This window comes from Protopterus annectens, chromosome 2.part1 (genome assembly GCF_019279795.1).
Source record: "Protopterus annectens isolate FY-2018-M chromosome 2.part1, PAN1.0, whole genome shotgun sequence".
NCBI classification, from domain to species: Eukaryota; Metazoa; Chordata; order Ceratodontiformes; family Protopteridae; genus Protopterus; species Protopterus annectens.
In genome coordinates, this window is record NC_056729.1 from 1,386,909,803 (window position 1) to 1,386,921,982 (window position 12,180).

General features: G+C 43.1%; 1 protein-coding gene across 1 annotated transcript in view; it reads right to left on the bottom strand.

The window, feature by feature from the left end:
* TMEM214 (transmembrane protein 214) overlaps window positions 1-12,180 on the bottom strand; it is a gene marked incomplete in the record, with an annotated part of 1,377,439 nt that overhangs the window by 70,749 nt on the left and 1,294,510 nt on the right.

The window sequence follows — 12,180 nt, forward strand, 5'->3', positions numbered from 1 at the left end:
ATTTATACCTCCAACAAAAAAGCAAAGACACCAAAAAACTTTTAAGCATAGTAAAGGATAGTAGAAGTATAGCCAAAAGAAGTTAGGGGGCTGGAGGGAGGGTAACCAAGACTGCAACAGTGAATACACTCTAACATCTACATTTATGGCAATTGTACACAACTGTACTATGTTCTTCGTGTTTCACTGGTGCAGTCATCACATTTGGGTAGATTCCCAAAGCTAAGGATGGAAGGAGGAATTTAGATAGCATTAGGACCAGCTATAGGGCCCTGCAAGACTGCAGTGGCAAAGCCAGCTCTGGATTTAGAGAAAATTGGCAAATGGTAATGCTTGGTGAAAGTATGCACTGAACTCCAGGTAGCAGCTTCTAGGATGTCCCTGGTAGGGGCACCTCTGAGAAACGCTGTAGAGGTAGATGCAGCCCTGGTTGAATGGGGTCTGATCCCCTGTGAGATAAGTTTTCCATGGTGCTTATAGCAGAAATGAATGCAATGGCCTATCCATTTAGAAATGGTTTGCTTTGAAATAGCCTTCCCCTCTGCCCCTGCAGCAAATGCCACCAGCAGTTCAGATTTCCTTTGAGGTTTAGTCCTGTCCAAGTAAAATTTAAGTTGTCTGTGCACGTCTAAGGAGTGCAGTATCCATTCCCCTTTGTTCTATGGATTAGGAAAGAAGGTTGGCAAATGAATGGACTGATTAAGAGCCACACTGGATACCACCTTGGGCATGAAGGAGGGATTGGTTCTGAGGGACACCCTGTCCGCATGAAAGATGATGAAAGGCTCCACTGCCATAAGGGCCTGTAATTCAGATATCCTTCTTGCTGAAATGATTGCTAAAAGGAAGGCTGTTTTCCAAGAAAGGAATTTTAAATCTGCACTAGCAGCTGGCTCGAAAGAAGGAAGAGTGAGTTTCTCCAATACAAAGTTAAGGTCCCAGGCTGGAGTTGGAGCTCTCCTGGGTGGTCTTAAATTTTTGGCTCCTCTGAGGAACTGCTTGGGCAGTGGATGAGAGAAGAGGGGAAGCCTCTGTGATATAATGAGCTGAACTGGCTGAGGCGTGAATTTTGATGGAGGAAAAAGAAAGGCCCTTGTGAAGCATCTCAGTTAAGTATTGAAGAATCTGAGGAAAGTTGGGCGCTGCTGTGCTCATCCCTTGAGATTGGTTCCAGGCACAGAATCTTTTCTATTTGTCAGCATAAGATTTTCTAGTACTAGGCCTCCTTGCCTACAAAATGATATCCATCACTTGTTTACTGAGGGATGGTGAAGGAGAGGTTATGTAATTAGCCAGGCTGCTAGGTTCAGGGTTTGAAGCTGAGGGTGCAGAATCTGGTTGTCCTGCTGAGACAACAGAGTAGGGGGTCTGAGGCAGGTGTCATGGAGCCAGCCGTGACACACTGCGCAAGAGGGGGAACCAGTGTTGGCATGCAATCAATATCGTCCTTGGTTTGTCCTGCTTGATCTTTACAAGTACTTTGGAGAGGACAGGCAGAGGAGGAAAGGCATAAACGGATATTTTTTTCCAGCTGAAGGACAGAGCATCCACTTTCCAAGCTTGTTTGTGGGGAGTCCTTGTGCAAAATTTGTCTAATTGGTAGTTCTGGGGGGAGGCAAACAGGTCTATATCTGAGCTCCCCCATTTGTTCGTCAACATGTTGAAAGTCTTTGGTTCCAGTTCATAGGTAGGTGCTAGGCTATCGGCCCTGGGGCCTATACCAGCCCAGCCAAAAAGGTACCCTGGTTTTGCCACCCAAGAAAATGATTTTCCTGTGCCACTGTCAAGCAGAGCCACAGAGGTGAACCCCGGGGTGAATTTCCTATTTCCCATCCAATCATCAAGATTTTTCTTGAAGAGTGCTAATGACGAGCTTTGTTTGATATAGACAGGTAGTTTATTCCAGAGTATGGGAAGTATCTGGGGCAGGAATCTATCCCCTCCGGCATGTTCTGTTTATTGTCGTGACAAGGTTTAGGCCCCTAGAGCACATAGCTTGGAGGGATTGGGATTTCTTTAAGTGGAGCATGTCCAACAGCTCTGGGTTTGACATAGCTTTGTATGTTAGGCAGACATCAACTCTGAGTAGGCGATATGCGACACAGTAAAGCTGGAGTTTTTTTTAGACGGTCTGCGTAGGGCATCTGTTTGAGGCCGGTAATCCTCTTTGTGAGGTATTTCTGCAGCCTTTCCAGTTGTTGTAGATGTCTTGTGAGGTATATACCAAAAGGCACTTTGTACTCTATAATGGGTCTAATGAGAGATGAGTAGAGGGGAACAATGACCTCTTTTTTTCTGGATGAGAAACCTTTTGTGATGAGGTGTGTCACGTAGAAGGATTTCCTGACTACTGTGGCGATGTGATTATCAAAGGAGAGACTACTGTCCACCTGTGTCCCAAGGTCTCATCACACTTTCGGTGTTAAGTATACTACCGCCTATGTTGCAGTTCATGGGTACAGAGTTTTTACCAAAGGGGATGACAATGCACATTTTGGCAATCAGCTTGAGGACATGGCTCCTAGTTTGCAGTCATCTGCAAACTTTGTTAGCCAAAGACCTTCTGTGTTATCCTATACGTCAGAGAAGTAGATACCAAACAGGAGAGGACCCAGGACTGAATCCTGTGGTACTCCACTTGTCACTGGTCTGAAGTCAGATTTGGAGTATGCTATTTTCACAATGTGGGTTCTGTCAGTGAGCCAGTTGGCAACCAGTTGTGACATTGGATTTATACCTAGTTTAGTGAGTTCATCTATAATTCCAGAGTGGGGGATGGCGTTGAAAGCCTTGGCAAGATCTCAATAGGCTGTGTGAACCACCTTACCCTTGTCAACGGCTTTGGTGACTGCTTCAAAGAAGTCTATCAGGTGTAGGAGACATGATCTGCCTTTTACAAACCCGAACTGGGTGGGGTCCAGAGTTTTGAGATTACCAATGTCTTTGTTTATAAGTTCCATGATAATACGTTCCATGGCCTTGCAGACCAGGCTTGTCAAGCTAATGGGGCAGTAGTTCCCGGGGTCCGTGGTGCCTCCCCCCTTGTGGAGTGGGATAACAGTCTCTGTGCGCCATTCAGCAGGCACAAAGCCTGAGGTGAGGCTATGACTGAACATGGTACTTGGGTGGGGTGCCAGCTCATTCCGTAGTTCGTGTAGAACGCAGCCTGGGATGTTGTCTGGTCCCATGGATGCTGTGTTCTTGGCTTTGGAGAGTGTGGTTTTTACCTGTGCAGCCATGATTACAGGAACTTTGCATTCTTCCGGTATAGAGATGGGGTCTTTGGGGGTGAGAGGGGGGTAAAGTTAGCACTGAACCTATCTGCCAGGATGTTGGTAATATCAGTTGGGTCTGTATATTTAGTGCCATTGTGCTGTAACTCAGAGCAGATCTGAGTGTTGCCATTGAGATTCTTGACATAGCTATAGAATGCTTTGTGGTTGTCTTTAGAATCAGTGGCGATTTTGTTTTCGTAACTAGCTTTGGAGGATTTTATCAGGGATCACAGCTTCTTACTGAGGCTGGCCAGGGAGCTCCTCCACTCATGGAAATTTACTCTCTTTTGCAACAGTTTCTTCCTTCTGCTGTAGAGTTTGTTTATGGCAGGGGACCACCAGACTGGCTTCCTTTTTTTGGAGGATAGCGTCTTGGTTCTGTTTGGGATAGCACGATCACTCATGTAAGTGCTTATAAAGTGCAATTGTGTAGGATTCAGTAGTCGTAAAGTACAGTTGTGTACACTTACCATAAATGTAGATGTTTGAGTGTATTCACTGTTGCAGTCATTACATTTGGGTTATCCTGCTGGCAGGTTGCACTCAGTCAGCCTGAATTCCAAAGTCTTGGGTCTTGCGTCGGTTGCTGTCACCTCTTCCCTGATGTCAGTTCGTCAGGGGTATAAAAGATGCAGCCGACGCCATTTTATTCAGTTTTTCTTGCCCCAGATGTCAGGTGCCCCCAAAAGGGTAGGCTAAAATTACGTAAATAAAACATGCATGCACCAAAATAAGCTTTACCTTCATCTATAAGCAAATACACCACCTAGGTTGTACAGATTAGAGAAGTAAAGATAAGTTCCAGCAAAAATAAGGGGGATGGCGGGTGGGTAAACCTGGACTGCAACAGTGATTACACTCGAACATCTATATTTATGGTAAGTGTACACAACTGTACTATGTTCTTCGTGTTTCACTGTTGCAGTCATTACATTTGGGTTGAGTCCCAAAGCTATGGTTGGGTGGCTGGAGCTAGACAGCATTAGGAGTGGCTATGAGGCCCTGCAGAACTGCAGTGGCAAAGCCTGCCCTGGATTTAGAATAAAGAGGCAGATTGTAATGTTTTGTAAAGGTATGCACTGAACTCCAAGTAGCAGCCTCTAAAATGTCTTTGGTTGGTACTCCCCTGAGAAAGGCTGCACAAGTGGCTGCAGCTCTGGTTGAATGTGGCCTAATGCCCTTAGGCACTGGTCTGCCATGCTGTGAGTAGCAGAAACGAATGCAGTGACACATCCACTTTGAAATAGTCTGCTTGGAGATAGCCTTTCCTTGTGATGCTGTGGCATATGACACTAGTAATTGTTCTGTCTTTCTGAAAACTTTAGTTTTGTCCAAGTACAATCTAAGTAGTCTGTGTACGTCCACAGAATGCAGAATTTTCTCCCCCTTGTTCTGTGGATTTGGATAAAAAGTTGGCAAATTAATTGTTTGGTTAAGGGCTACACTGGATACCACCTTAGGCATAAATGTAGGGTTTGTTCTCAGGGAGACCCTGTCTGGATACAAAATGATAAAGGGTTCCACAGCCATGAGAGCCTGTAGCTCTGAAACTCATCTTGCAGAAGTTATTGCTAGGAGCAGAGCTGTTTTCCAAGATAAGAACTTTATATCCGCAGTAGCAGCTGGCTCAAAAGGAGGTAAGGTGAGTTTTTCCAAGACATAATTAAGGTCCCATGCAGGTACTGGTGTTCTCCTTGGAGGCCTTAAGTTTTTGGCTCCTCTGAGGTACTGCCTTAATAAAGGATGAGAAGAGTGGTGGCTCTGTATTGTACTGAGCCGAAATGGCAGAGGCATGGATTTTAATTGATGAAAAAGATAGGCCTTTGTCCAGCGTCTCAGTTAAGTATTGCAAAATCTGAGGAATATTTGGGATAGCTGTATCAGTTCCTTGAGCTTGGTTCCAAGCACAAAATCTCTTCCATTTCCCAGCATAGGATTTTCTAGTACTAGGCCTTCTGGCTTCTAAAATAACATCCATCACAGCTTTACTGAAAGGTGTGTTTTTTGTATGGCTACATTATCCACCATGCTGCTAGGTTTAGGGTCCTGAGTTGGCTGTGCAGAATCTGACTGTTTTGCTGGGACAGTAGATGAGGTATTTGAGTTAAGGTCCAGGCTGGGCATTGGGACAAGTTCCTTAATCTCGGATACCAGTACTGGCGTGGTCAGTCTGGGGCAATCAGAATCATTTTTGGTTTCTCCTGTCTGACCTTTAGGAGTACCTTGGGGAGGAGAGGCAGTGGAGGAAAGGATCTATGTCCGAGCGTCCCCATTTCTTTGTTATCATGCTGAAGACTTGTGGATCAAGGTGCCATGCGTGGGGATCCATGAGGTTTCTGCTTAGTTCGTCTGCCAGAGTATTTTCCTTTCCTGGCAGGAACTGTGCCTGCAGATGAACTTGGTAAGTCAATGCTGTGTCCCATAAAGCCATGGCTAGTCTGCACAGGGGATAAGAATGAGTGCCCCCCTGCTTGTTTATCTGTCTTTATCAGTAGTTGTCCCGGATGAAGTAGGTCCTTGAAGGCTGTCAGGGCATTTTGAACAGCTAGCATCTCTTTTTGATTGATATGTACATGCTTTTGGTTTGTGGATCAGGTGCCCTGAATGCCTCTTCCTGCCATGTGTGCCCCCCAGGCATAATCTGATGCATCCGTCGTTAGGCTCTGCCTGGCTGGGGGTAGTGAGAATGGCTGTCCCTTGTTTTGGTGACAAGCCTTTGCCCACCATCGAAACACCTGTTGCAGGCAGCGAACTAGAGTAATTATTGTTTCCTGACTGTGGCAGTGTTGTGTCCAGACACATTTTAGGTACCATTGAATTTTCCTCATATGCAGACTTGCATATGGAATTAGTAAGATGCAGGATGCCTTGAAGCCCAAAGCCTGCAGAATTTTTCTTGCAGATAACTGGGCCTTTGTTGCCATTTCCTTGAAATAAGTAGTCAGTTGCCTTTGTTTGTCTGGAATGAGATAAGCCATCTGGGCAGTTGTATTTAAGCTTGCACCCAGAAATATTATCTCTTGAGAGGGTACTAGTTTTGATTTCTTTTTGTTGACTGTGTACCCTAGGCATATTAAAAGTCTTATCACAAACGTCAGATGCTGTAGTAGAATGTCCTTGTTCTCTGCTTGTATGAGGCAGTTCTCCAAGTTAGGATATATTTGTATTCGTCTTTGTCTGCAGTAAGCAATTACTGGTGCCAGGCACTTTGTGAAGACCCTGGGCGCAGTAGATAAGCCAAAGGGCAGTGCAGAAAATTGGTAATGATTTGAGCCAGCCTTGAATCTGAGGTATCTTCTGCATGATTGTCTGATTGGGACATGCAGATATGCCTCTTTTAGGTCTAAAGTCACGAGCCAAGCCTTGAATTTTGGTATATTCAGGAAAGTGTTTAGCATAGATAGGTCCAGTATTGGTCTCCATGCTTTGTCCTTTCTGGGTACCAAGAACAGTCTTGAGTAAAATTCTTGTCCCTGTTCTTGATGTGGCACTTGTTGAATAGCCCTCATGTCCATGAGAGCTGCGACTTGTTTTTGAGCCTCTGCCCATTGATTTTTTGGCAGGTCTGGCCAACCGTTTGCCCTTGGCAGGGTATGGAAATGAAACTTGTAGCCTTGTGACACTGTCTAGAACCCATTTGTCCTGGGTTATAATGTGCCAATTTTGAAAAAAAAGTGCTAGTTTTCTCCCTAAGGGTGCTGCCAGAAGACAAGTGCTTGGTGCAGGCAGGGGGAAGTCATTGGGACTGTTTCCTGTATGATTGTGATTTGTCTTCTCCACCTTTGGAGGTAGAAGCACTCCACTGCTTAGACCTGTAGGATCCTTGCGGCTGTGATCTGCCTCTGGGGCATCTGGATCTGCCCCTTTGAGGTCTGTCTGAGACTTGAAAGGACCAATTCTTTGTAGGCCAGTGTCTGCTAAATCTAGGTGGCTGTACCTGTAAGAAATCCTTGACCGTTTGCATAGATTTAGCTTTGTCCTCCATTTTCTTTAACACCTCTTCTGCCTTAACACCAAACAAAATATCATGTTGTAAAGGAGCATCTAATAATTTTGCTTTAACATGGTCAGGCAGATTTTGTTCCTTTAACCAAGCATGCCTCCTAATGACAGAACTCGTAACAGCAGCCCTGCAGGAGGCCTCCAGAGAATCAAACCCACATTGCAAAGTATGCTTTCCAACTTGTTCTGCTGCATGCAATAAATCCTGCATTTCTTTGTTTTCTGCACATTCTGAATTTGCCATCATTTTCTGTTTAAGCAGTGTCATGATATATTGCTGATATTTGAGCATATGAAACTGGCAATTTAAGGCCCTTATAGTCAAAGTAGCAGATGTGTAAATCTTTTTTCCCCATCTATCCAGTGCCCTAGAATCCCTGTCTGGGGGGGGGGGGGGTAGGGTTTTTTGCAGCAAAAGCCTTGACCCTTTTTGGACCCTGAGAAATAGTTTCTGGGTCTGCAGTAGGGTTTTTGAAAAGGAATTTATGAGAGTCAGGGACCCTGTAGTATCTGTCCGGCTTAACAGGAGCTGGAGGTAAAGAGTCAGGGGTCAGACTAGACTCTGAGAACACATCATCTACAATGTCCAACACAGGTGGAATAGCTAGAGGCCTGTGTTGAGGTAGTAAAAGGAAGTCTCTGAGCCTTTTCTTAGATTCTGAAAAATCTTGGCTCTCCCAGTGGAAGTGCTCCCTCATGGTATGCAAGGTTTCCCCAAAAGAGTAGTCCTCAGGAAGAGAAGCTGAAGGAATTGATTCTTCAGCATCAGAATCTTCATGGGGGGGGGGGAGAATATTCCTGATCAGAAGAGAAATCAGAAGAAATGGAAACCTGATCTGAAGATTCATAGTCTGTCTCTTGCCTAGGCCTCTTATCAGGAGTGGGATGGGAACCCCTGATCAAGGTAATTAACTCTTCGGCCATTTTGAGCATCTGTTTTTTGGGCATAGAGGCCTGTCCATGTGGCTGGTGAACTTGTTTCTTTGCCTTTAAAGGTGTTTTAGTCTTTACCTTTGAAGGCGGTTTAATATATAGTTGTTTAGGTCTGAATACACCCTCAGAAGCAGATGCCTGCTTAGCGGCTCCGGACCCATCTGAGGGAATAATTTCCGAGGCTCCAATACCTTGCGTTTCCAGCGGCCTGGCCGACTCCACATGGGAGTCGGTAGCGGCCTACGACTCTAAAGTAGCGGGCGTCAGGGGCTGCAAAAGCACCTCACTGAGAACCGGCGACTTGCTTAGGAGAAGCTTCGTCGGTTTTGGAACTCTGCTGCCTGTCTTTTTCTTTTTCTTTGCGTTTTCTGTGAAGTCCGGTAGTCAGATGGCTATCCGACAACATTGTATAATTAAATCTTCGCCCAAAATAGCTTAATGCAAAATCGTACCGACGCATAATAGTGCGTTGGTTAAATCTAGCACAAAACCGACAACTAGAAACATCGTGGTCATAGCCTAGGCAAGGAATACAGTAAGAATGAAAGTCCTTATGAGGTATTTGCTTCCCACAAGAAATACAATTATTAACTTTTTCTGACATCAGACTGGAGCAAGAAAAAAGTTTCCCCAACGGGGTACTTGGCTTTTAATGAAGACTTTGGATCTGAAACTCGAACATAAAAATCTCAGGAGTCGGCCGACCGGCACTTGCGAACTGCTTCTGCTTCGGGCACCGCGCGGCAAGAAAGACTGAAGAAAATGGCGTCGGCTGCATATTTTATACCCCTGATGACCTGACGTCAGGGAAGAAGCGACAGCAAGCGACACAGGACCAAGACTTTGGAATTCAGGCTGACTGAGGGCAACCTGCCAGCAGGATAACCCAAATGTAATGACTGCAACAGTGAAACACTTAGAACATCACTCTGATACTCTACCTGGACCTTTAGAATCCAGTCCTTAATGTTTCCATACAGGAATAAATCTCCTTATCCAAAATTTGAACATACATAATAGAAATCAACCCCTTCACTACATAAACCAGAGGGAGTTTTCCATCATCTTCCCTTTGAGTTTTTTGAGGAGTAGGTGGGATTTACATTTTTCCAAGTCGTTGCTCCACTGCTCGCTGACATTTCACATTTGATGACATTCATCACTTTATCAATCTTCTTTTTGTAAACAGACTTCTCAAACTCCATCTCTTATATGGGAAAATACAGAAAGAAAAATGTTTAAAACATCTCCTTGTGGTATTCAGAGATTTTTTTCTTAGTGTTTATTATGCAAGTGTTTGCAGGTCAGTTACATTAAGAGTGAGTTAAAATGATATATTGTGATGCACGTGTGCTTTTGTATGTAGTGTGTGTCCAAGCCATCTTGTGTAGCGGGAATGTTATGGAAAGTTTCTTTTCTAAGGTAAGGTGTAGTCTTATTTAGGAGCTGGGTTAGGGTTAGCATGCATTAGTAAGGTGGTGCAGGGGGCTGTTAATCATTCACTGTTTTTATTCCTAGGTCTTCAGTTACACATTAACAGTTGGCACTCAGGTGTCAGAAAGGATGGGACTTCACAGATCAACATGAGTATAAATAACACATCAGTCATAGTATCTGTGAACTGAAATAATGTTACTTACCTAACCGGTTACACTGTTAACATTATTGCCAGAGGTTGTGATGCCCCATCCCGCAAAACAGGATGAGACGGAAGTAAATATGATGTTGCATCTTAACCACAGATGTGGGCATCCTTATTCAACACTGCACTTCACATTACCAGATGTGTTTTGGATATGGGGATTATAGTTTGTTTTGAAAAACAGCAGATATATTCTGTGTTTGTGGATTTAAATTTTCAGAAGTACAGCCACTTAGTCATGTTGTTTTAATGCTTACCATTTAGGATGTTCAGTTTCAAAGTAAGGCATTCTACAAGTAATACATAGCTATTTTGACTTTACAGGACGTACAGGTCTCCAGTGGCTCGACTTGGCATGCAATTACAGTACAAATGTTGAGGAATGCAGCTTTAGTACAAACATGATATTTCTGTTTCTGTTCTTTGTGCCCTTGGTACTGTGAGGAGGAGGTTGCAGGTAATCAAAGCCTCCAACCCTTATGGAAAGCAGTATGTGTATATGGTTTAGGCACCAGAAAATGTGTAGTTTGGTAGCTTATGCTAAGGTGATGGTTTCCAACTCCATGTGGCTGTTGTCTAAGTTGCACTAAAAAGTTCATCTGGTATTACTTTAATATAAGCACGTTCCTTCTCTGAAGGCCAAATTATGGAAAATATCATTGCCTTTTTTTGCCAGATTTATGTCAGAAGAAAGGTAATCGGGTTTTGCTAATGAAACCATACCAGGCTGTTGTATCAGTTACTGTTTATACCAGAATGACAGTGCCTTCAAAAATATTGGTCATTAATAAAGGTAATCCTCAAAAGCTTCTTCTCTACATTATTCTTGTCTGTTATCTCTCATGGGTCTCAGAAGAGCTGATGGATCACTGTGAATGTGCCTAAGGTCTGCCTTTTAGCCACAATATCATTAAGATTGGTAGTATACAGTTAAGCAGCTGCTATTGCTTTTACCACTAATTGGAAAAACACTAATTTCAAATTAAATCTCTATATAATTCCTCTCTCCATAAGGTGTGTTAATCTTGGGGTTAACTATATTAACTTATTAATAAATCTGAGCTATGGGTTATCACCCTTGGAGCAGCCTGCACTCATTCTTACATTCTTAAAGCTTTTTCTGAAAAATCAAGTTAAAAAGTGTACACCAAGTAAATATAAATTCCATTTGAACAGTAAATGCTGCAAACAGCAACATTATCCAAACATAGTCTTCTTTACATTGATAATAGTCAGTACCTTCATAGTCTTTACATCAGTATTGTGATATATTAGAGTGTGCACAAACCCAGAAATTCGTTTTTCTCTAATGTTTCACAAAAAAAGTTCATGTCTTTGAAAACTGTACAGCCTACACACACAAAATCAGAATACTTTTGTCCAGCCATACTTGAGCTTTCATGTGACAGCAAGAAATTCCCTTCTGTGAGTTTGTTTATTGAGGTACTTAAGAAATATGAACAAGTACCAAACGATCAACTTTCTGGTGCCAAACCATATGCACATATTGCTTCCCATGGGTGGGGGGGCTTGATTATCTGCAGCTTCCTAACAGTACCAAGGGCAAAAACAGAAAAATCATGTTTGTACTAAACCTACATTCCTCAGCATTTGTACTGCAATTCGATGCTAAATAGAGCCACTGGAGACCTGTACTTCCTGTAAAGTCAAAATAGCTATGTATTACTTGTAGAATGCCTAACTTTGAAACTGAACATCCTAAATGATAAGCATTAAAACCACATGACTAAGTGGTTGTACTTCTGAAAAATTAAATCCACAAACAGAATACATCTGCTGTTTTTCAAAACAAACTATAATCCCCATATCCAAAATACATCTGGTAATACGAGTGCAGTGTTGAATAAGGATGCCCACATCTGTGGTTAAGATGCAACATTATATTTACTACAGTCATCTCCTATTTTGGGGGATGGGAGATCACAACCTCTGGATCTGTTTGCACTCCTACCCTTGAAGGTCCACCATTATATTTTGCAATGCTTCTTTGACAATACTGAAGATCTACACCATATTGCTACTACTTGTGCAACGTGCATCCTACAAGCTTGAACTACCTGATCTATATGTTGTTCCTCAGTGTCTAAGTGTACTAACACAGGGAGGTATGTATGAAATCTCTGCAAATCAGAAATGTACCCATGTAATAAGCTGTCAAATGACAATGACACACAGCATACATCTCAAAATCTAGCACAACAAATCTGGACAAACCCTAAAATAATGGAGGGACCAAGACCCAAAATATGAATATATTGTAAATACTGCTCTCATAAACTTAGAAAGTTGCTAGAATAATAGATTTTG